Raw genomic sequence first — 23,243 nt, 5'->3', positions numbered from 1 at the left:
CAGTCAATCACGCCGGCTCAGGCATGTTCAAGGCAGGGTTTTTGAATCGCTGTGAGACTGTACATGGCGCCATTTTTGTAGTCCGTCTCATCCTTGAGTGATCCTTCGGTTGTTCTCCCAAACGCAAAATCGATCGCCGGTTAGATTTACAACAATGTGCCCAGCATGACCTCCGGTTGCTGATTTTCTTGCTTCAGCACGGCTTTGCTCGGTATATATATGGTTTTGATCAAATTGCCAATCCGGCCATCAGAGCAGCGCTAGCAAGCGTCCATCTTAAGGCTTCCTTTTCCTAATTTGATAGGCTTCTAATGTTAAACAGTGAAAACCATCAAAAGCAACATAAACTGCACCACCAGATTTGTCACATATATAATCGAATGTAGTGGAAGATTTTACGCAGGAAGGACGATTAGACCCCTAAAAGACAGGATCTCAGAACACATACGTGCAATTCATAAACAAGATCCCAAATACCCGGTTGCACTGGATGGTGCTACATGTTAGACACCGAGTGATGGTCATCTAAAGGTGAAATTTTTTTGACATTGAAATCACCCCACGGAATATCAGAGGGGGTAACAGGGAATTACAACTACGACGCAATGAGGCCTTATGGATTATGCGCCTTCATTCAGTGGACTGCGGTCTCAATTTTGACCATGAGTTACAATACTTTCTAGGCGGCTAATATGTGCATTGAGAACTATAACGCTTAGTATTGTCTGCATTGTAACGTGTTTCTGTACTGTTTTTGGTTAGTTGTTCCCTTTTTTCACCTTATTGAATGTTTGTTTTCTATGTTGCTTGCAATTGTTGCTACTCATTAGACTGATTGGACATAATTAATTATACTATGATATCTCCTCAGCCATATCTAGGGATTTTCCTCCTACTCATGATCATTAGTTTTCGTGCACCTATAACCACCGAAAATGCATTACTGTAAACCGTGTAATATGACTGTCTTGGTTGGCCTTCCAGTGTGTACAGTATGATATCAAATATAATAATGTAAATAGTTTTATTCGTATACTCATCAAAAAGAAATGAATGTGCAAGCAAACAAACGTGATTACTACTGAGTCTGGATACGAACCAACGTTGGTAAATATATACCTCTAAATTATGAACTCCAGCACACCACTGCCGTCTGTACAAACAGGGGAAATAAGGTCTGAAGGCCACTTTGTCCGTCAATACTTGAAATATCCCAGTCATTTTAATTTTCCCAAATACAGATGCATTGCACTTGATCCTAACATCATGTTGTTCATTTTCAAAATATTAAGCTTTTCCTGTATAATAGATTCTCTGTACAACGCATCTTCCCGTTTATACAATCATGGCCTCTGTGAGGTTCTAATAGTTCTTGCTTGTCTGAACCAAGCTTTGATTTGTCCAAAACCATTTAGATAACTGTTGTTTATACTCTCTATAAGTGTTTTGAAATAATCATGCTGGCTGCTGTGCATGCTTCAAAACCTAACTACATTTGCATTGCATCGCAATTACATGTCCAAACGCGAAGCTGCACCCCATAAGAGTACGCACGGATGAATTAAAACATTCTTTACAAGAGATCATTTTGGAGACAGCTTGTCATCAAAACAACAGTGACGGATTGCTGGCAGCGTCATTCAGTCTGAACTATATGAAAAAATCACACGTTATGGACTTTTTGTTGCGACCGATTGCATTCAGTACAAGCATTTTTATAATTAAGGATGGTTTACTTATGTTTGTTATCGTTTAGATATATGTGTTTTTCCAGTATGGGGCACATTGTATTTGCCGACAAGGGCGGTGCATTGTGGGTATGGTAGGCACTGGTTGGCTTTGGTTTAGAATTACGTCATGGGGTGGGTCACGAGGTGAGCTTAATTGAGCTTTCATAGGCAAAACGTGTGTAGGTTGGTTTAAAGATCGGCGATGTTGGGTAAAGAACGGTAGTGGCTATGAAGACAAGCACAGAAATTAACTGCCGTTTTCGGCGGGATGAGGTAAAAGAAACTAGGTTGCTGATATGGGTTCTATAAACGCGAAGTAGCACATTTTTATTTTTTTTAAGGAAGCATATATGGTTTTTCATGTGGGGAATGGGAGGTTAGAAAGAGCTGGGAAGGAAATGTTGTTTTTCCAGTATACACAGAAGGGGATTCGGGTGGGGTGTGAGGGATGATAATTTAACGTTGCTGTGATGTAGTATCAAAGGTAGGACAATGTTTGTTCATGTAGTTTTTTCTGATTTACTTCTAGTACCCCTGACGAAGAACTTTGTTAGAAATGTATTGGGTTTTGACAATACCGGCTCATGGAATGTTACAAGCACGTGTCTTTGTTTAAGCTTTGGCAGCAAATGACATTTGAAAATGCGTAATAAAACGAAAACATTCTAAACTATCACCGCTGTCCCCGGATTGATTATAATAAAGATGAATGAACTATCGATCAAGTTTGTGGATTAACATAGATCACTGTGGATTACATGGTTTACATTTGTGAAATCAGGTCTACTTTGAGAGGTCATTATCCTCATTTCTAGCAGTGCAAACAGCACGGAGTGCAGAGGTCGCCCGTTCTTGAGTTATCTTCAAAACCTAACTACGACACTACCTTAGCATGCCTAAATATACACTTGTTTGTGTCACATCACAAAGTAGAATCACTTCACTCACGACTATCACTTTTTGTTCCCCCAATTTCTATCTATGTCCATATTCGAGACCCACACAGAACAAATTGGGCTCTTTTTTAGCATATTCTCTGTCAACCATTAGACACCACATTGACGTGACTTCTAATAATTTTCATCAAGTGCCGAATGCCGTAACCTAGACTACCAGGTTAGCAGTCTAGCCTTCCAACATCCGGGTACTACTCCCACACTTGCAATTCCCTTTTTAAGCACTTCCGTCGAAAGTGGTCTGTGACCATACCCGGTACACAGAGCGAAGAGCAGTTGACAGATGCACCCGTCTGACCACCAAAGTAAGTTCCTAAGACCAATGATACCCGTAGCTGGGCGGCTCTTGCTCATACCGCCACTAACTTGCTAATCGTTCCTTAGACGCTCCATTTATTTTTTCCTAGGGGCACCTCCTTCTCAAGGCATTTTGATTCAACTTCATCGCCTAAACTCTGTGGAGACACAAAAATCCAATTGTTTAAGTAAGTGTGTGCCCCGTCGTGATTATTGATTTATCACTACCGTGTGTTACTTAGGTTTAAACCTCTCACTTCCCACTAGCTACCCACCGTTTTTTAGTCACTACTTAACGGGCGTTTCAACTATTGTCTATCATATTTATATATTAGACTTGCATAAACAGGGGGCGATTTAACGTGTCTATACGAATGACCAGTCAAGGCTGGATGTGGAGTAACACATCCGACTCCTCTTTCTCTAGTTAACGATTTTCCCGCCCAGTGCACCTCACCTTTTCGCGCTCCGATACCTTCCTGTTATTTCCTTCTCTACAGTAAACTATTATCAGGTGGCTTCTTTAACTCAAGGAGGACACACCATATGGTCTGGTTAAACTGTTTAAGACCTGACAGTCATCATTATTGGGTTAATTTTCATGCCAATGTCCACTTTAGAGTTGATTCCTAGTACCACAGAGCTCCCCAGCACTTAATATTTCAACACCCACACCCCTTTTTGCAATGTTTTTACAAACTCTTTTCATTTCTCCTCCCCGTATGTTACCCTCCCTTGCAGGATATCTACAAATTGATATCCAACGAGCATTGAAGTGTCCCACTTTATTGATTCACCTTGCTATATCTCGCACTACGGACTTAATTTTTGATAGGTGAGCAGGCAATTACCTCATGGTCTAGAACCATTATACTGCCCAATTAATATTGGAGTTGGTCATTGCACAGGGCTGCTCACGGTGCTTCCTCTGCTTGTCATTTATCACTAGAATTCTCCAACAACCGCCCAGTTATCCAACAGTCCAAGGCCCTGTCGTTTCGGAAGTATCACCGACGGAGCAGTGAGCATCTTTTCCCTTCCTTCCTAATCCCTTTTCTTCTTGCTAGTCTAAAATGATATCTAGCCAAAACAGAGGACGGTCTGTTTTTATCGTGCACATTCACTTTTGTCTTCTAAACTCTCCCTACGACACTTCGTTTTTCTGTAGGTATGATCGACTCAACTAGTCTGTCGTTGTTTTCCAACACATGCATGTTTTAGAATGTTACACTCCTTTCGTTGTTGTTGCTTTTATCTTTCTCGTTTGTCCCCCGCCCTGCGTGTTCTCTAGATTGCCCTCGCGATCTCACATAAATTCCCCTCACAACGTTCTCTATTTCTTATCACGCATGACATAGGTTATTTGCCGTTTACCACAGATTTCTTTCATTTACTAATCCAAAACACGTCACCCACTCTCACATCGCCGTTTTTGATCACGCGTTTAGTGGTTTCCTTTGGCTGTGATCCATTTTAAGTAAAATGTCACATATTATTTGGTTATTGTACAAATATTTTGTCATGTACCCCATCACCTTCCTTTGTATCCCCCCCAGCCCTGAGGAGTCGCGGGAAGATTGTCCCATACGCGACGAAACACATGTCGGCTGGTTCTCTTGAACATTAATGACACAATTTTCCAATGACTGATTCCAAGAAAACTAATTATTTATGTTGCAAATGAAAGGCTTTGTCTCCATTATCTCAAATGTCTACACTGACATTACTGCTTATTAATTAGAGTGTGCATAGGTTTTCTGTTATTTACTGTACGCAGTGTTGGCCTGGGCTGACACTACATGGAGGGGTTATAGGGCTCATCCCCTCACCCTTTTTGCACCTCACATTCTACCAGGAATCACCAAATATTATTGCGCTAATACTTAGCAGTGCGCCCTTTTCCTCGAACCTGACTTAAAACCCTTTCTTTGACCCTTAAAACAGTGAAAACAGACCTGCAGCTTTAAGAACTCCAGAAGGTCCCTCTACCCCTGATGCCTTATGCTGGCAGTTTGCCACACCCAATACGTTATTTTTCTAGCTTCAGTGAGAAGGATCTCAGAGCATCTGGGATGTTTTCTCTAAAATACTTGTCGTTTAGACACATTTTTTCGGTGCGCTCGATGACTTTCACATGTGGCTTTCGGGTGATATAATGTTTTGGGCAATTTAAGCATTTTTTCCTCTCATAATTCCTTCTCTGTTTGAGAAGTGCCACTCCTGTGGTAGGAAGAACATAGTCCCAGACCCTCATCAGGTCTGTGTAGTGTGTCATTCACCCTCTTGCTCTGTTAAAGACTTCAATATATCTGGCAAAAGATGTCCTAAGTACAGGGAGGGCATCAAACTACGATACCCTACCTGGTTAGGAATGCGTTAAAACATGAAAGCAGAAGAAGAGAGGAAAAAGAGAAAGTTACTGGAAGATACACCCTCTCATATGTCTCTAACTAAAAAAATCACAGTCTGACAAAGAATCCTTCAGAAGGAGATACTCAAAGAAAAGACAAAGTGAAATATTTTGACGTTATTGATCACAACGTCATTCAAGATAACCACCAAGAGGGTTGCTGTCCACCTCAAGGGCATCGGGTCAAACAGTTCACCATCATACGCCTCGCTAGAGAGAGCAACTCTCTTCAAAAGAGTTGATGTAAAAAAAACTGACTGACATCAAAGCCTTAATGGCGATCCTTATCGTTGTCATACCACCAAAGGCCTACTTCTCTGTCGAAACACAAATGATAGACAGTACCTTTGCCACATCAAAGTGTCGACTATTCCTGATGAAACCACCTTCGATCTTCAGGAGATGATGTCAAGTTATTACCTGACTTCACAGTGGGTTCCCATCACTGTGCAATGGGCACTCCAACACGTTCTACGTCAACCAACGGTGTGTTTTTCTCTTTCTTCAAGCCACTCATCTGTTGGGACACCTATGGTAATTCTGAATTCATCTCCAAATTCATGATAAGCGAGACAACTATCTGAAATGTCAGCCAAAGTTATGAGATTTCCTATTACACTGGACCCTCATCCTTTACAGTTGATTCCTGTAATGCCAATTTTTCCATCTGATGACCCTCTTTAAGAGAGGCTTCTAACTTTTAATTTTACAGCACTAATAATGGTGTAGAAAACAACCTCTATTTTTCCACCGTGTCTAACACCACCTCGACATTCACCTGTAAAAAGAGTATGCAGAACTCCATTGAGATCAGGACTCCATTCATGGACACTGATAGTACCCACTGTTCATACACGTCTACATGTCTGCCAGTGTCTGCAGCCTCTGATTGCCCAGTGAATGAAATCAATGCATTCCATGACATCCTAGGGAGAGGTGCATATAAACTGAATGTTGTACCGGAAACCTCTAAAATGGCACTGTCAGGCATATTAGAGAGTCTATATTATCTAGTGATAATCCAAGACCTCTGACACTGTGGTTCCAGTTGTTTTAGATATTGGACAGACACACTTTGTGACACCAGAAACAATAATATCTGTCAGACAAAGAAATCGATATTCCCTCAAGATTTCTTAAGAGGTGACCACAAACCAGATTCTATAATAGTCACATCTGGCAGATGGAGACTTGCATCAGCCCCTGAAACTTTTGCACCTCTGAAGAAGGAAAGCAAAAAAGAGACTAGTCATGCAGAAAAGTTTGTGGAAAAGCAGCAGTCCATCTTAAACATGCTAGAGCTACTGCTTTATTGGGACGTTACTAAAGAGAAATAATGGGCTACATGAGACATTCATTGATGATCTTCCTGAGAATCTTCAGCAACACTTTGGAAACAATTAGGGTAAAGCCTGCTCGTTTCTAATCTTATTATAATTGCAGCAGTAGACTCAGTCAATGGGATGTCTACCTATTACTATCACTATGTAGCCCTTAGATCTTCTTAGCTTCGATTAACCTCATTAAATCCAGATGCCCAGCTAAAGTTAGCCAGTCTCCCATTCACCAGCGTTTCTTTGTTTGGTCAAAATGCAGAAGATTAAATGCACAAAATGAAGACTGAAGCTAATACATTGTGTGTAAATGTCCTAAAGGAGAAGAAAAACAATCTTTAAACAACTCAAGACCAGGAACAAGAACAACACTACTCTGAAACCTTCATCTCCATGAAGAGGCAGACACTCATGGAGGAGATAGCGACAACCTTTCATTACCCCCTCTGTTTCCCTCTCGAATGGGGGTAGCGGTGGCCTTTCATCTGGAAGAATGGTCTTCAACTGTGAAGGACAACTGGGTGTTAAGCACTGTATCTCAAGGAGACTGTCTTCACTTGAAAAAGATGCCTCCTGTGCAACCCCCGAAACATACAAAAAATGTTTTATCTAAAGATGTTAAGGGAAGACGCTTCCTCATTTCTTTTGAAAAAGCCATTGCAAAAGTACCATTCAAACAAAGGGGTCAAGGCATTTTATAATAAAAATGAAACACCAAAGTCCAAATTTCAGACCAATCTTGGATTTATGTCTACTAAACAAATGCATCAAAAAAGAAAAAATTGCTGGCATCACATCAAATTGTACCTCATTAGCAACAACATGATTGGATGTGATTAATAGACCTACAAGACGCATATTTTCATATTCCATTAAATCTATATTTTTGAAAATTCTTGAATTCTTGACATTTCTTGTAGACCAACAGCATTACCAGTGCAAAGTTCGCATGAAATTAGCACCAGAAAATGTGCTGCCCACTTGAGCAAACAAGGGATATACATGTATCCTTTATATATATATAAATATAGATGATTCACTTAAAAAAACACAAACGCAACGGAGAGTAAAGAGAGATTTAAAACAAACTTTTAAACTGTTAAGACATCTGGGACTTCATATCAAGTCTCAATTGCTTTCAGTTCAATGACTGATTTGTTTAGGAGAAAATCCATACACAATAAAGCAAAGAGTGTATTTTAAGGAGGAGAGAGAATGAGAGAGTGCCATCAACAGGAGAGAAATGCAACACCCTAATAAACAGAAGAAGCCTGATAGCTAGAGAGAAAGCATCGCTTCTTGGCCGCATGGTGCCTTGTAGTTACGTTGCACCAAATGCACGGCTATGTATGAGGTCTCTAAAGCAATGCCTAGAAGACCAGTGGAGTCAGAAGTACAACAATTGGGTGGATAATCTGACTCCTCCACCTGCAGCAAGGCCATCTCGGAGTTGATGGCCTACCAGGAGCAAACTATTGTAATGGGCTCTGTTTCAGAAAGAGAGAGCAGTGCAAACTATTGTAATGGATGCCCCCATCTTTGGATGGTTACTGCATCTATATCATTTAAGTGTTCAGGATCGATTGTTTGATAAGCAACAGGTGTTTCTCATACGTCTATTGGAATTGATAGCAATCCATTTAGCTCCCAAGGTGCTCATATTAAACCCATCTCTATGATCAATATTTAAATGGACAAATATGTTTTACATCAGGAAACAGAAAGGCACCGTATCGGATCCGTGACACTATCTCCTGAGGCACAAATAATTTGGCATTGGGTATTAGCGTGAAAGATAAACATTACAGCTGTACATATACCAGGTGAAATAAACAGTCAAGCGGACTTTCTAAGCAGGCAGTACAAAGAAAGTCATGAGTGGTTGTTGGTCGAAGAAGTTATTTGTAACATATTCAAAGAATGGGGTAACCCCTTCATAGATGTCTTTGCTATGACAATAAACATGAAATGCAAAGACATCAAGGTGATTTGGTCTCAAGACGTTTCTGTGCGCTTTTCTTCTCCTTCCCGTGATACCCCTAGAAATCCAAATGCTGTCCAGATCACCAGCGATTGGCCAAGATAGCGGTGATTACGTATCTCCTGTCATTGCTGATCGCCTCACACAAAACACTAACACTCAAACCCAATCTGCAATAATGTATTGCACTTCAGCAGCTTTCATCAGCTTTCATCAGCATACTCTCAAAGCTCATTTACCCTATTCCCAACTACTAAGGTTAAAGAGAATCGTCTCAGACCAAGAACAACTGTCTGTGAACATCTCAAACATGGTGGACCATTTTCATGACAGAGGTTATCCCACGGAAATTTTAAAAACTGCTACTAATCAGGTAGCTGCGGTTTCTCGAACTCAGCTTTTGACTACACCAAACAAGACAACGCAATCAAAAAGAACAGTGATGGTGTCCAAATTCTCAACAGAAAGTAGTGTATTAAAAAAGATTATATTGAAACACTGGCCAATGCTCCAAGTGGAGCCAGATTTCAAATAAGCCTTTGTGGACAAACCTCTTTTTGCATATGAAAGAAGCAAAAATCTAGCCGAGCCCTTGAGAACAAAAAGACCAGAGACCTGCATTGGGACTTACAAAAGCACCATTTCATGCCACAACTGTGGGAACTGTAATAACATCATTAAAGGCAACACTATAAATCACCTGACTAAGGGGTATAAAATCAAACATTTTACTACAGCCATTGTGGAGAAGTGTGGCTCACTGGTTAGAGGAGGCAGACCTGGAAGCAGAGGTCAGCCTGGGACCAGGGTTCAATTCCCGGCTCGGCGGGGTCTTGAGTCCTAAAATGTCCATGGACTCGACAATTCTCGCTCCGGTGCCTACTCGATTCACGGGTTCACACTCTGCGACTCTGGGCAATAGCTTGCTTAATCTCCACAACGGCCCCTCGCGGCGGGATGCCTGGCTTTCACCTTGCGGATACCCTGCCGGGGTTATCTTACAGGGCAATACCAGGACGGGTTCCCTAATCAAGCGCTTAGAAACCGCTTGGTGATTTGCGCTATATAAATTCCTGTACATTTACATTTACAGCCACATGTGATTCTAAAAATCTGGTATATTTGCTTAAACGGCCATATGGATTGCCGTATATCAGAAAGAATGAAAGGAAGTTTAAGATAAGACTTAGTGAACATAAAAGTAACATCCAAAATAAAAAAAACAAATTAGTTGTGGCCACACATTTTGCAACCCACAACAACACATCAGTCAACTGTGTTTCCTAGTATGTGAAGTGGTTGATATTAAAGAAGGCAGAGACAATCGTAAGTTTCTAATACAGCATGAAACTTTTTGAATTAAAAAGATGAACACTCTAATGCCTCATGGCCTCAATGACCGGAGTATAGCTGTTATTTGTGATTTATGTTGTACTTCTCTTTTTACTGTTCTCTGAGCCACTTGCAATGTTTCACATGTGCATGCATACAGTACCTAACTTTTCAATGTTTAGTGTGACCCTCTTACACTATTCAGTACGTTTCATATGACATTTAAGTGTTTATGGATGTTTGGTGTAACCAATGTTTTTACCACTGGTTAGACAGTTATTTATTATTTCAACCAAGGAGGTAGTCACACGCCGTATGTACTTTCTCTGACCTTCCTTTCTGATTAATTTTTATTTTTAAGCATCATATTTTTAACCAGCATACTGTGTCACAAGGCTCTAGTTAAGTCATCCTCCATCTGTATCACTTCAAGATTGCCACTGCTTGCTCCTTGGGATAATGAGGGTTTACCTTTTTCACTTTCTACACTTTGCACACTTTCACTAATATGGCAATCAACACACGCGTCTTCTGGTCTCATTCGGTTAACCTGTGTTGGAAGTTTAACAGGTTGTTTGTTTAACTGTGGAATGCTAGTTTTGTGAGCGTTACAAGGTAACTTTTATCCCGACTAACACACTGTTGTTCTGAATGTGTGAACGCATGTACGAACTCATGGAACTCTATATGATTAAACGCTGACACCGCCAGTGAAAGCTTCACAATTTAAATGCACGCTTCGAGCATGAATACCGATACCTTCTCGCTGTGTCTATTTATTTATCTGTTTACCCACAACGTGTGAGAGCCAGTAGTCAGCCTGCTAATTTAATGTATGTCGCACATCACATTAGAACTGAGGTGAACCCGTAGGTTCACCTATAAACGCGTACCCTGCGCTTACCTTCATTTGGTTTTGGGTAAGCACGCTTCGGGGACAACTTTCTTTACTTTGACTAATCATTGCATATTCTCACTGTGGTAATGTCATATATTTTTTTAATTGTTTATAGAGGTTCTCATTGGCTTGCCACTACACGGACATCTTGAGTCACAAGCAAACAACACATATATCATGGAAACAATATTTTCCTTTCCTTTTTCTTGAATCAGTCTTCTCATTCACATATTTTCGGTTTTATTTTTAGACGAACGCCCGAAGGGCGGTTTATATGCCCCAAATGCATTGGGGCAAAAAATAATACTTGTCTCATTGATTATGGATTTATTCTTTAATGAAGCAGTTGAACTACTCATGAATTAAATGAGATCATATCTACATCATTTACAATAAACAAAGTGTTTCAATAACTTCATTTGAAATTTGGATTTCTTTGATCAAACTTGTTTGGATTGATATCTGGCAGTGCACTCAGAGGGACACTTCCCGATGGGGAGGTGCAACTGAATTCATTTCTACATGCCCAGGTTTAGGGGACGATACCTTGGTGCACACCCTTAGGTTTATTTATACATCTGAAAATATTCTCATTGGAACTTCATTGCAATTGTCACGAAGTGCGGGATCCAATACCTGTCGATATTCCACTATTGACAATAAATCCTGCATTTATCCCTCAGGTAGTAACTGATTATCATAACTATTGGTCTATCACTTTTCAAACTTTTCCCCCCAATCCTTATACTCTGTCTGAACAATCGTTCCCCAACTTGGACATCAATAGGTGTTCTAAAATTGTATCTCCATAAAAAAAGAAGATACATAAGTTTAATCAACTGTTTGTTAACTGTGATAAAATTGCACAGGGAGAGTCCAACTCTAAGCTATTCATTGTTAGATGGATTGTACTATACATCTCAATGGGCAACTATTAAGCAAACCAACCTCTTCCAAGTAGACCTAAAGCTTCTATCTCACGGCTGCAAAATTTGCCAATTGCAGACATTTGTAGAGAAGCAACTTTGAAATCAATACATACCTTTATTAGACATTATTTTCTTTATATGAATACTCAAGCAGATTCTAGAGTAGGGCATGAAACTATACAGAATTTCTTCAAGTACAAATTGAATAGTAAGAAGAAACTGTTTACTTTAAGTACATATTTCAATGTGATATTTATCTTATGATTAATATGTGTATATTCATGATAGTATATACCTTTTTAAATATACAAATATATATATTTCTTTAAGAAGAGATTATGTGTTGCATTATTTATTTATTTCCTTCTGCCCAACAGCCACTAGCAAATTATTAAATCTTGCTACTCTATTCAAACATTTATGGCCATCGCTAAAGATCGTACAATGCAGGAGAAGGTTACTAGCATCCAGTTCTACTTCTGCATCGTAGGAATCTTCACTAAAGTCCTAAACCTCCTACCTATCTTTACTTAATTCAGTTGGGCATTGGAAAAATCAAATGTTCCGAATATTTTCATAAAAATGAATTGAATGGGTGAGGCAAACTGCCTGTACAAGGAATAATGAGAAGAGGGCCCTTCTGAAGTTCTTAACGCCGTGGTTCCCTTTTCAATCTGTTTTACAGTAGAAGTCTAGACCACATTGATTACTTTTTTCTTCACCTTTTTCACATTTTAACCTGCCTTTGCACCACACCTATGATGTTGAAATGTGGTATTAAAATGTGATCAGGATGAACCAGTTGTTTTTTCAGATGAAAATCTACTCTTGCTAGACTGCTGCAGAGTGCTTTCATTCATTCTATGTACAAACTGATTTTTGACACCCTGTGTCATGTTGGATGAACAACATATCTTTGGAACAGTGCTCCTGGTCCATGCAGACATTGGGAAATCTTTCAAATGTTTATGGCTTCAATGAAGATTCCTATGAGGCAATAATAGGACTAAGAGTAAGTAATCTTTTCTTACATCTGATAATCAACATGGACGTGGCTTTATTCATCTTACTGTGATCATTGCGTTCTGCACATACCAATGCTGTCACTATTGTTGTAGAACATGTGGGTGCATTGGCTCTGTCATTTGAATTAATTTGGCACAGGAATTCATCTTACCTCTGATTACACCAGCTTGTATTTGACCCGCACCCGAATTTGAATTGTATTTGATACGAATTAGAAGTTAAACAAATGGAAGGATTGAGTTTAAGTGCGGTTTGAGTTGAGAGAGTTTAATGAATGCTTAGAGAAAATGAGGGCAAAATACTGGATTAAATCGTACATGTTGATATTGAATATAACCAGTGTGAACTGCCAGGACTATGGCAAGGGATAATTTTGATGGTGGCTTGTGAATTGATTGGAAAACATTTTTGGTACTTACTGTTTTGTATTTAGGTTTGATTAACGTATATTAGGATACTTGAATTACATTTTATTATGTTTTCTTATCAGTGTTTTTAATTGGTTGGAATTGATGAGAACCAGATAGATGGAAACACAGAAATGAGATATTTGTTGACAGTAATGGATTGATCCTCCTGTCTGTATCTAATGCACAATTGTATTCACCATGGTGGAAGAGGAGCATATGGAATAACATACATACACACTGTGCAGTTGTAATCACCATTATCACTAGGGAATGATTGGGGTTGGGATGCGCATGGAATTAAGACCACTTTAAAAACATTAAAACACTTTTTTGAAATAATGTAAGATTGGGCAATTTTGGATCTAATAAGACGTGCATAAAGGACATACTTATTTATGAATTTTGTATATAAAATTATACTAAAACAATTTAAAAGTTGTGTAAAAAGAAAAGAAAAAAGTGAAAATACGAAAATTGTTTTAAAATGATTAAAGTGTTCATTATTGTATATATGTATTTTTTAGGCCCTGATGACTTCCCTATAAGGGATGAAACGCATTAACAAGGTAGGCCAAATAAGATTGGAAATTGATCTATTATAAAAGATAAGTGAAAAAATCTCAGTTCTTGGAGAATAATTCTTAATGCAAAGAAGGACTCTAATTTTGGATTTTAAGCGATTAGGAGGACTAAAAAACATGGATATGTGACTGAATGATGTGATAGTATGTTGCCCTCCCACTAAAGAGTTTACCATTGTTGCATAGCTTCTGGGTGCATTAGCTCTGCAAGATGAATTAATTTGGCACAGGAATTCATATTTACTCTGATTACACCGACTTTACCTTGCATTTACGTATGGTAACAGATCAGACATAGAGAAAGGTATTAAGTAGCTCCCCTAGCTTCATAAAATGTATATATAGTATTTTGTTTGGTGTGAGACCGGACAGCCTTTGACACATTCTTCACCCAAACCTTTTGCCTTCTCCGCTCATGTTTGCTGAAATTTGTGGGAGGGTTTTGTCTATAGGGTCTGTGTACTTTGCCACTGTCAACCAGTGCTAAGGTGCTCAGTACTCTAAACATGGTAAAATTGTTTTACTCTTAATTGGCAATTTAATTTACTTGAATGTCCCTAGTAAAGTGAGGCAACCAATACATAGTGCCTGTTAGTTAAATGCTGCTAGTGGACCTGCAGGACTTGTGCCACCCACTTAAGTAGCCTTTTAAAACATGTCTCAGGCCTGCCATTGTACCCTGTGCAAAACAAACCTTTTACCAGGCTTAAATCACTTATTTAAGTACATATAAGTCAACTTTAGGGTAGACCCTAAACAGACCATAGGGCCGGGTGCATTGTAATTACATTGAGTGCCAACTTTGATTGAGAACATGTAGAAATATCATGTTTGGATTCAAATTGTGATTTAACATACTATTCAATTGTAAAGATGAAATTTAGATTAAAATTTTGAAAATGGCACTTACAGAAATTGTCATCTTTCTGTCCAAAACTTTCTTAGGTCTTCTAGTTTACAGTTGCCTGGGCCTGTAGAGCAATGCATGAGGAGGAGCTCCTGGAGAATGCTGAAGGGAGGTTCTAGGCGCTATAACCACCATTTTCTGGGGTTTCCTGAGAGAGAGGAGAGACCGGTAGCAGATCTCTTCCTGTAAAGGTGGATAAACACAGAGCGTAGACCCTGGCGTACCGTGGTACGCCAAGGTTTCTAGCTGTTAAGAGGCAGTAACGCAAACATAATATTAAATACAGTTTGCTCTTCCCAGCTAAGCTCAACAGTAAAGTTTACTTCTTTGATTCCCTTCAGGAGGCGGCTAACTGGCTGGGGTCCTTGGGAATGGGACTAGGGCAGCAATCATTGGAATGGAGAGACCAGACCACAAGGGGGCCGTAGATCGATTCAACAATGTCTCACACATGTCAATCGACTACGATCTGCAGAGTCAGCGTGACATGATCGTAGCCTGGTTTGCCGAGACGGAATCCTGAGGGTAGACCCTGAGCCTTTGGACTTGCAGAACTCCTTCTTGCTGCCGTGCTTGGTCCCTGAGACCCAAAGTAATGGAGCTGGGAATGGATGAATGAGGTTTAGTTGATTGACAGACACTGAAGCTCCCTGTGGTTCAGGTATCGATATGATTTGTAATGAACAGCAGACTCTTGGGGGTATGCAGATTAACCTAAGTCTATGTGAAGACTAATAATGACACTGACTATGCTTTCTTTTTGTTCTGTTTAAACAGTTGCTGGGCTGGGCTTACTACACTAGGCATGGTTGTCCATGGACTAGGCCTGCACGCATTGCTGAGCTTCTTGTGGGCTTGTGACCTGGGTGTGTCTGGATTCCATGGACTGAAGCTACAGTAATCACAGTTGTAATCTTTCTCAGTTGACTAATTAGGGTTTGGGAGGGCGCTTGGGGCGGGCTCTGCTTCCGCTAGCCCATTGATTATGATGGTGTGGGGCTTGATTACTGCCTGAGGTTGGGTTATGGGGAGGGAGGAGTTCCATACTACTGTTTACTTTTATGTTGCCACTGTTTTAGATTGAGGTGGGAAGAGTTTCCACATATTATAGAAATGGACAGCTGGTTCCTCGGTTATATCTTCTTATGGGGGAGCTAGTCTTATCGCATTGTCCCATAAAGCATATCTGGTGGGACCACTTATAGAATGTTGTCTTTCTTGTAATGTGTGGGGTCTGAATAGTCCACAGAAATTAATAGTGTGCATGCTTAGCTCCGCAGGTACAATATACTGATGGCCTTCCACCAAGAGACCCACATAAAGGGTGATTGTGTTAAAAATCTCCGGCGACATTGAACGGGACAGTTATATGCCACATCTTATTCCAAATATGCTAGATGGGTCCTAATATGGGTGGCTCCTAAGGTGCAGTTTAAACGCGCCCAAGTTAGAAGGCAGGTACGTCATAGTAAAGAGTTCTCTAGATGCCCATAATCTCTGTTTACTCAATATTTATGCCCCTTAGACTCACAATCGAGCCTTTTATGGTAGGGTGGTTTTGGGTGCCCAAGTACCCCCAACATCGTAGGTAATCCTAGCAGGCGATTTTAACTGTTTATTAGTCAGCCTGAAGGACCTCCAACACAACACTAAACCCCACATTACCATGGCTCTTTGCCAGACCATGAAAAGCTTGTCTCTGGTCAATATCTGGCGCATCGATAATCCACCTGTACACACATATTCATGCTATACAGGTATGCATAGCCATCTTGATTACTTCCTTATTTCTGCAACCGCAGCACTTAAGATACAGGATATACATTATTTGGCCCGTTACATATCAGATCATTTGCTGTTGTTCGCTGCGTATTCAATGGAGCATCTTAATGTTGAGTCACTAACATACCAGGCCTTTGTGGGCCCTCTCTGGGAGACCCTCGTCCAAAATTTTAAGCATAACTGGAACAGTGCTAGCAGCAGGGCAGGGGAGTGGGGCACATTTAAAGTAGAGTTTCACAGGTTATGTGTGGTCACCACGGTCGGTATTCTCTGCACCCTGGAGGAGCACCTGACGCAACAGGAGGCTGGGCTGGAATCATTCGAAAGAGCACTGACAGCTAATCCTGAATCCCTGGGAGGATGGGACTAACAGTGCAGCAGGGTATGCAAATTATGGAACCAGTTAGAAACGCACACCCGTACAAGGCAACGTCGCTAGTATATGGATGGTGATAAGCATGGCGACTGCTGGCGTGCTTGATCAGATCCGAGACTGAGGCATAGCCCATATTTGTGATTGAGGATCAGGGAGATTGAATAGTGAATACTCATATGGCCATCAACACTGATTCTGCAACACATTTGCGTGAGGTCTATAAGGAGGCCCAGCATGAGTTTGCATATGGTGCACTATCCGCTTATATTCGGGGGTTGTTGATGTCAAATCTTTCTTCTGGGGATAGTGAGCAATTGGATGAACCACTGGAGAAACAGGAAAGTCTTAATGCAGTGAGGTCGCGGAAGTCGGCTAAGACGCCAGGAGGGATGGGCTCCGGCAGAGTTTGTCAAACTCTTCCCCAACACCCTAATTGATAAACTGCTATCAATATATGCAGAGCCATTGGATAGAGGCATAGATTCCATGTGGAAGGCCCTATTCAAAATGCTACCAAAACTGGGTAAGGACCCCTTGGAAGTGACCTCCTACAGAACAGACCACTCTCAATGATAAATGTGGACACACTGCGTAACCTGCGCTAGCTGGCACCTGTGCTGCATGCTCCAGAATTGAATGACGTCACTTGTGCACTTGCCTTTCTTGATATTGAACAGGCTTTTAACTCAGTAAGATGGGACTATGTCTGTAAGGTGCTGAATGGTTTGGGGTTGGGTAGCACTTAGACTAAATGGGTTCAGCTGGTTTATAGCTCCCCCACAGCCAGAGTCAGAATTGGCAGGTGTGTCTCAGAGGTAATACATTTACAATGAAGTACCCGTCAGGGATGTCCCCTGTCTCTTTTGCTTTTCACCATTGCTATAGAGCCACTGGTCTATAGACTTAGACAAGCCTTGCATGGTTGGGGAATACAGGTTGGCAATACGGAGCATGTAGTCTCTATATGCAGACACACCTATGATATACCTACGACAACCAGATATTTCAGGCCATATTGCTTAACATAATGAGAGAATTCTGGGAACACAAGGAATTGAAAGGGCGGGGGTGGGTACATAAGGATATTCCCTGCCCCTGTAGTGAGGAACCTACCACGTGGGTCTTCCCCTACCTTGGAGTTTGGAACCTTCCAAGAGCTCAGCTCTTCCAATGGGATAATCCTGGAGTGTCGCCGATTCTCTTGTATGGCCTCAGGGCTTGCATCACGGTTTCACTTTCCAGGCAGTGTGGAAGGGAGTGTGCCTTCCTGCACAGGTGCTAACACAGCATTGGGAAACATGGATCGATATACCTGCACAGACCTGGGTGTGTGCACCTGCATTTATGCTGTTTCTAATATGTGTCCAGCCTGTCGTTGTAGACTTGAGGATGCACCCTGACACCTATGATATTTTGTATAGGTGACCAGCCTGCCATTGCAGGCCGGTGAGTGCATACCTACATCCCTAATAATTGCACTTGCACCCATGGTGCTAGTGTCAAGGCGCCCAGTCCACCCTTGCAAGCCGGGTGGGCGCAATTGTATCCATAAGGGGGTTAACACATGTCTGGCTGGCCCAGGCAGGGTGTGTGCCCACATTCTCACCTAAGGTGCTAGTGCCTGGGTAAGCTCATGTGCCCGGACTGTCATCACAGACCGGTATGTGCGCACTGGCATCTATCGTGAGCAAACTCATGAGTAGCCTGCATTTTAGGCTGCTGTATGTGCGAACCAACACATACGGTGTCCATGATTTCGTATGCAGTCTGCTATCACAGAGCTGTGCCTGCGCACTTACATCCATATTAGTAAACCTGTGTCCGACCTGCCATATCAGGTCTGTGTGCGCACTAGCATATGTGTGCCCAGGTAATGAGGAATACCTGAGTCTGTTTTCACTACCTATGAGGCTTGCTCTTCCCATAGATTAACATGGGGAAGTGGTTGACATTACTTCGGGTTACAATAGTGGATTGCAGTGGAGCAATCTCATGATGCTTCCTATCATTGGATTCACCATGCCAAATCCTAAGAGTCTTTTGTGTCGTGGTGCCTAGCTCTGGAGGACACTAAGAGCCAGGGGAGCACATCGGTGTATTTCCCAGCGACAGTCAAAAACCATAGGCATACTACTAAAACGACAGACCTCCGCCATTTGAGGCCGAATGGGTTAGATTGGAGAGAGAGCCCCACTAAAGATTAAGATCTACATTCCACAGCCCTGTGGCAGACAGGCCTACAATTTAGGGGAGAGATCTGTGATTTAAAGGGAAATTCCTTAAACTACCCCTAACTATTGGTGCTATCCTTAAGAAAAGAGGGAGATATGCTCGTGGGGACCGGAGAACCCGGACTGCGTGGTGCACATTACCAGAGAACTCTGTTGTGCACAGGGAGCATTACTCTTCTTGAAGGGGACCGCGTACCGTTTTTGAATAGTGGCGGGCCTGGGCCAAAGACCTGCTCAAGTGTTGCGCCCTGAAGTGTCCTCTCCAAGTGCACATCAACAGGCCTCCTGTTCTCCCTGAGATCTCGGTGACATCAAAGATCTCCTGTGAATGACCTACACCCTCTGCCTGTATCATCTGGAAAGCGGTGCCCTCTCAAGTGCCCACATTGGCTACTGAATCCAAACTGATAGGGCAGTGTGAGCGTGGAAATAAAACTTGTGCCTGTAGGCCGGATTGTCTAGTGTGGAGCCCCAGAAATCTTGCCTGTATCTAAAGTATGGAATTTCTGTACCACAGGGACCCTGACACTCAAACGTCTTGTTGGTAGTGACGAGCATATTCACCAGTTGTTGAACCCTGTGAGGCCTGTATTCCCGATCTTGCCACATCTCTCTCGGACGAGGCGCTGACTGCATGCTCATTGCATGAGGTATCTGATTCACAGGGTTCAACCCAAGGAGGTGGGGTTGTACCAGTACTAGTGCCTCATTTTAACTCATTTGGCTCTGCGGAACTTGTGCCTGTGTGTGTGATCTGGCTGGTTTGGTGCAACCTGTATCACTGTGCACCGGATGTTGTGCCTTATTTCCAGGCAGGTTTGGAATTTGCAACTCTTTGCTGTGTGTGAACGAAATTGTGTTTTAAGACTTGTGAATGAACTTCCTGAGTGGCTGCTAATCTCCCCTTGCTTACTTCGAATTAAAACTTGCTACATATCCCCACTGCTTCCCGAGGACAGACTGTGACTTTTGCTCTGTGTGGCCTAGTATCCAGGTGGGTCTGGTTATCTTCCATCCAGCGGTATAGGACAATCGGGGTGAGCTTGAGTGTGGAAGAAGGCTGGGGGCACAGATTCTACAGGGTGTTATCCATTGACTGCATTAAGTTGCTGAGTACCTATGTGCGTGAGAGTGTTCCTTACAGACTTGGCTGATACCTGTCTCGTCGTGTAGCTTTGTGGAGTGAGTGTGTGAGTGGGAGCGATAGTCGGCGGACCGCTTGCAATTCATGAAACTGGCCAGCGGTGCCGCTTTATACGTTGATTTCATGCCAAAAGGACAATACCTTTGAAATTGGGTTTACCCACGTGTCACACTACATTAAGGGTGCTCTCTCTTGGGGAGGTGGGCTAGATTAGTAATTGTCCACATTGCGCATACTACTGATATCATATTGATACGAGTGACACTAGTACTGCTAGTAATATTTCCAAATGTGTTTTATGCCCAAAAGTACCTGATGTTTATGGTCTAATGATTGAATATGTGTGCTGAATGCAAATATTATTTACATACATCCTGTGTGAAGACTCTTTTGTGATACTCAGTGTATCTATTGTGTGCAACTCCTGTACTTTGTGTTACATATTGCCTCTAGGATGAGCCTGACTGCTCAATGCCAAGATAGCCAAGGGTGAGCACATGTTATATAGCGAGTGTATTCACCCGTCCTTGATGGGAGCAGTAGATTCAGCCTGGATGGGGGCATCCCTTCAGCCAACCATAATAGTGCTGGTTTCAACAGCAGTTTAATAGGGCTAAGATGGCCCTCTTCCTGTTAGGACTCTTGAAAACAGTTGCTGTTGGCTGACTCCCTGTGGCAGGTCTACCTTTGAAGGTAGATAATGTTAAGTAATTGGGCATGAAGATCACGCATGGGGAACAGCAATCATTCAACTTGAATATGGGATGAGTGCTTTATAATCTTCATCCTTCAATTACATTCTGGAATACTCTTAATCTTACTCTGATGGGTATAAAATTTAACTAGTTAAGATGGTGGTTCCACCTAGGTGTTTATATGTGTTCCAGGGGGCCATGTACTAGATTCCACAAGAAGTATTTCGGAAACTGGACTCCCTGAGGGTGGTGCTCCTTTGGGCTGGTAAGCGGTGAAGAGTAGGCCTCCTCACACTTCAAAGGGAATGGGTTAAGGGTGGGATTGAGCTCTCAGATCTGGAGCTTTATTACTTGACATCCAACTGCAGCATGCAGTGCATTGGCTAGATGGCGACCTGAGTTGGAAGAGATCCTTATTAGGGGAACACATGATGGACATCTGCTCAGAGAACTGTTATTGGGGTGGCAGGATATCCCAAATCATTTTCCACACTTGATCCGACTCATGGTTGGGATTTGTGAAATATCTTTTTTATGTCCAAACAGTTGACTTTATGGTAGTTGATAAATGGCAGTCAGGTGGATGCATAATACTGTAGGATCTCTATCCAGAGGGCCGCTTCGTCACTATGCGGAAGGCAATGTAAACTTTTGGTATAAGTGGGGGGTAATTTCTACAGTTCGCCAAAATTGATACAGCGGCATGTAAACTATGGCCAGATTTCCCTGAATCTCCTGATTCTACACATACTCTGGTGACTTTACTATCTATGGAGGTACGACACTGACTCATTACACACCTATATAGGGCGCTACGCATGGCCTGGAGAGTGCGCCACCTTCGAGTAGAAGATGCCCGGCAGAAAGTCAGTGATGAACCAATAACTCCCCCCAAGACTGGTTAAAAATTCATGCTGGGGTCCTTAAAGGGTCAATCTGTGCCAGATTCAAGCAGAACCAGTATAATATGGTGTATTTATCCCCTAAGAGACTGCACTCCATTAGCCAGCTAGGGAGCAGCACTGTCCCTGTTGCGGTTCGACGGCAGCAGACTTTCTGCATATGTTGTGGCACTGCACTGTTATTATTCCTTTCTGGACATATACCCTGTCCTGTATCAAACATATCTCTGGTTGGGTCATCCCCAGATGGATTCCCCAATATGTGTTAGGACAGATCCCCTAAAATCCTAAAAAGATTGTGAGTAGGAGATACATGATTCTTGGCCTCATTGTGGCAACGAGATGCATAGCGATCAACTGGATTAGCCCTCAATGGTTGAGGCCTGGAAACGGGACCTACAGGAGTGGGCTGGAGCTGAAGAGGCACACTTGAAAAAAACATGCAGAGATGAGAAGGCTGCTGATGCCTTGCAGCCCTGGGGTGCTATGACACACATATTACTGGAACCCAGAGGGGAGAGGTCGGATTGACCCAAGAGATTTAGTGTTATATCTCTAACTTTAAGGTGGCCACTACCATTTTTCGACTTCTTGGAACAGGAACACGACCAAAATAAGTTGGCATCCTCATTCGATATTTCTGTAATGTACTGGAAGCCAGGGGTGGGGAGGGAGAGGGTGGTGTGGGTTGGGAATTATTCTACAACATGCAGTTTATATTCAATTGTGTGCATTGAGGTTTGATGGCTGTAGCCTGTACGGTGTTTGTGTCCAGCGGTGGGGAACAGAACATTATTCTTACACAATTACTGTATGTTTACACTTCTCGCTCAGTGATTTTTTTTGATATTATTGTTATACTGAATGCTGTAATGAGTTCTGAACTGCTATTGAAAATTGTGCCCTCATTTTTCAGAAATGTGGGCATGCTCTCCACCTCTGGTGGGCATTCTGTGAAAAAGGGAATTGCATCCTAAAGCTCTGGTCTGTTTTTAATAACACAAGATTTCTTGATTCTATCATATTTTGTCATGCATCTACTTATTTATGATTATTTAGCCAAATCTAATAAGATATAAGTAGAATATAAATATAAATTGGGAGACATTGGAACATTAGCAGCATCTACAGTATTTGCCAAGCAGTAGATATTAGATGCTTCACCCAAAGTGAATCCTTGGGGCCGTACATGCTAGAGGAACTCTTAAGAATCAAGATCTTGGAGCCTGCATGTAGGGTTACTGCAGAATTGGGTGCCTGTAAGAAGTATAGCATGTTATTGGTACCTACAAAAAATACCTTTTTTTTATAAAGTCTACTCA

The sequence above is a fragment of the Lissotriton helveticus genome, chromosome 10, assembly GCF_964261635.1.
Source record: "Lissotriton helveticus chromosome 10, aLisHel1.1, whole genome shotgun sequence".
Taxonomy (NCBI): Eukaryota; Metazoa; Chordata; class Amphibia; order Caudata; family Salamandridae; genus Lissotriton; species Lissotriton helveticus.
Note: the sequence above shows the minus strand (reverse complement) of the source record.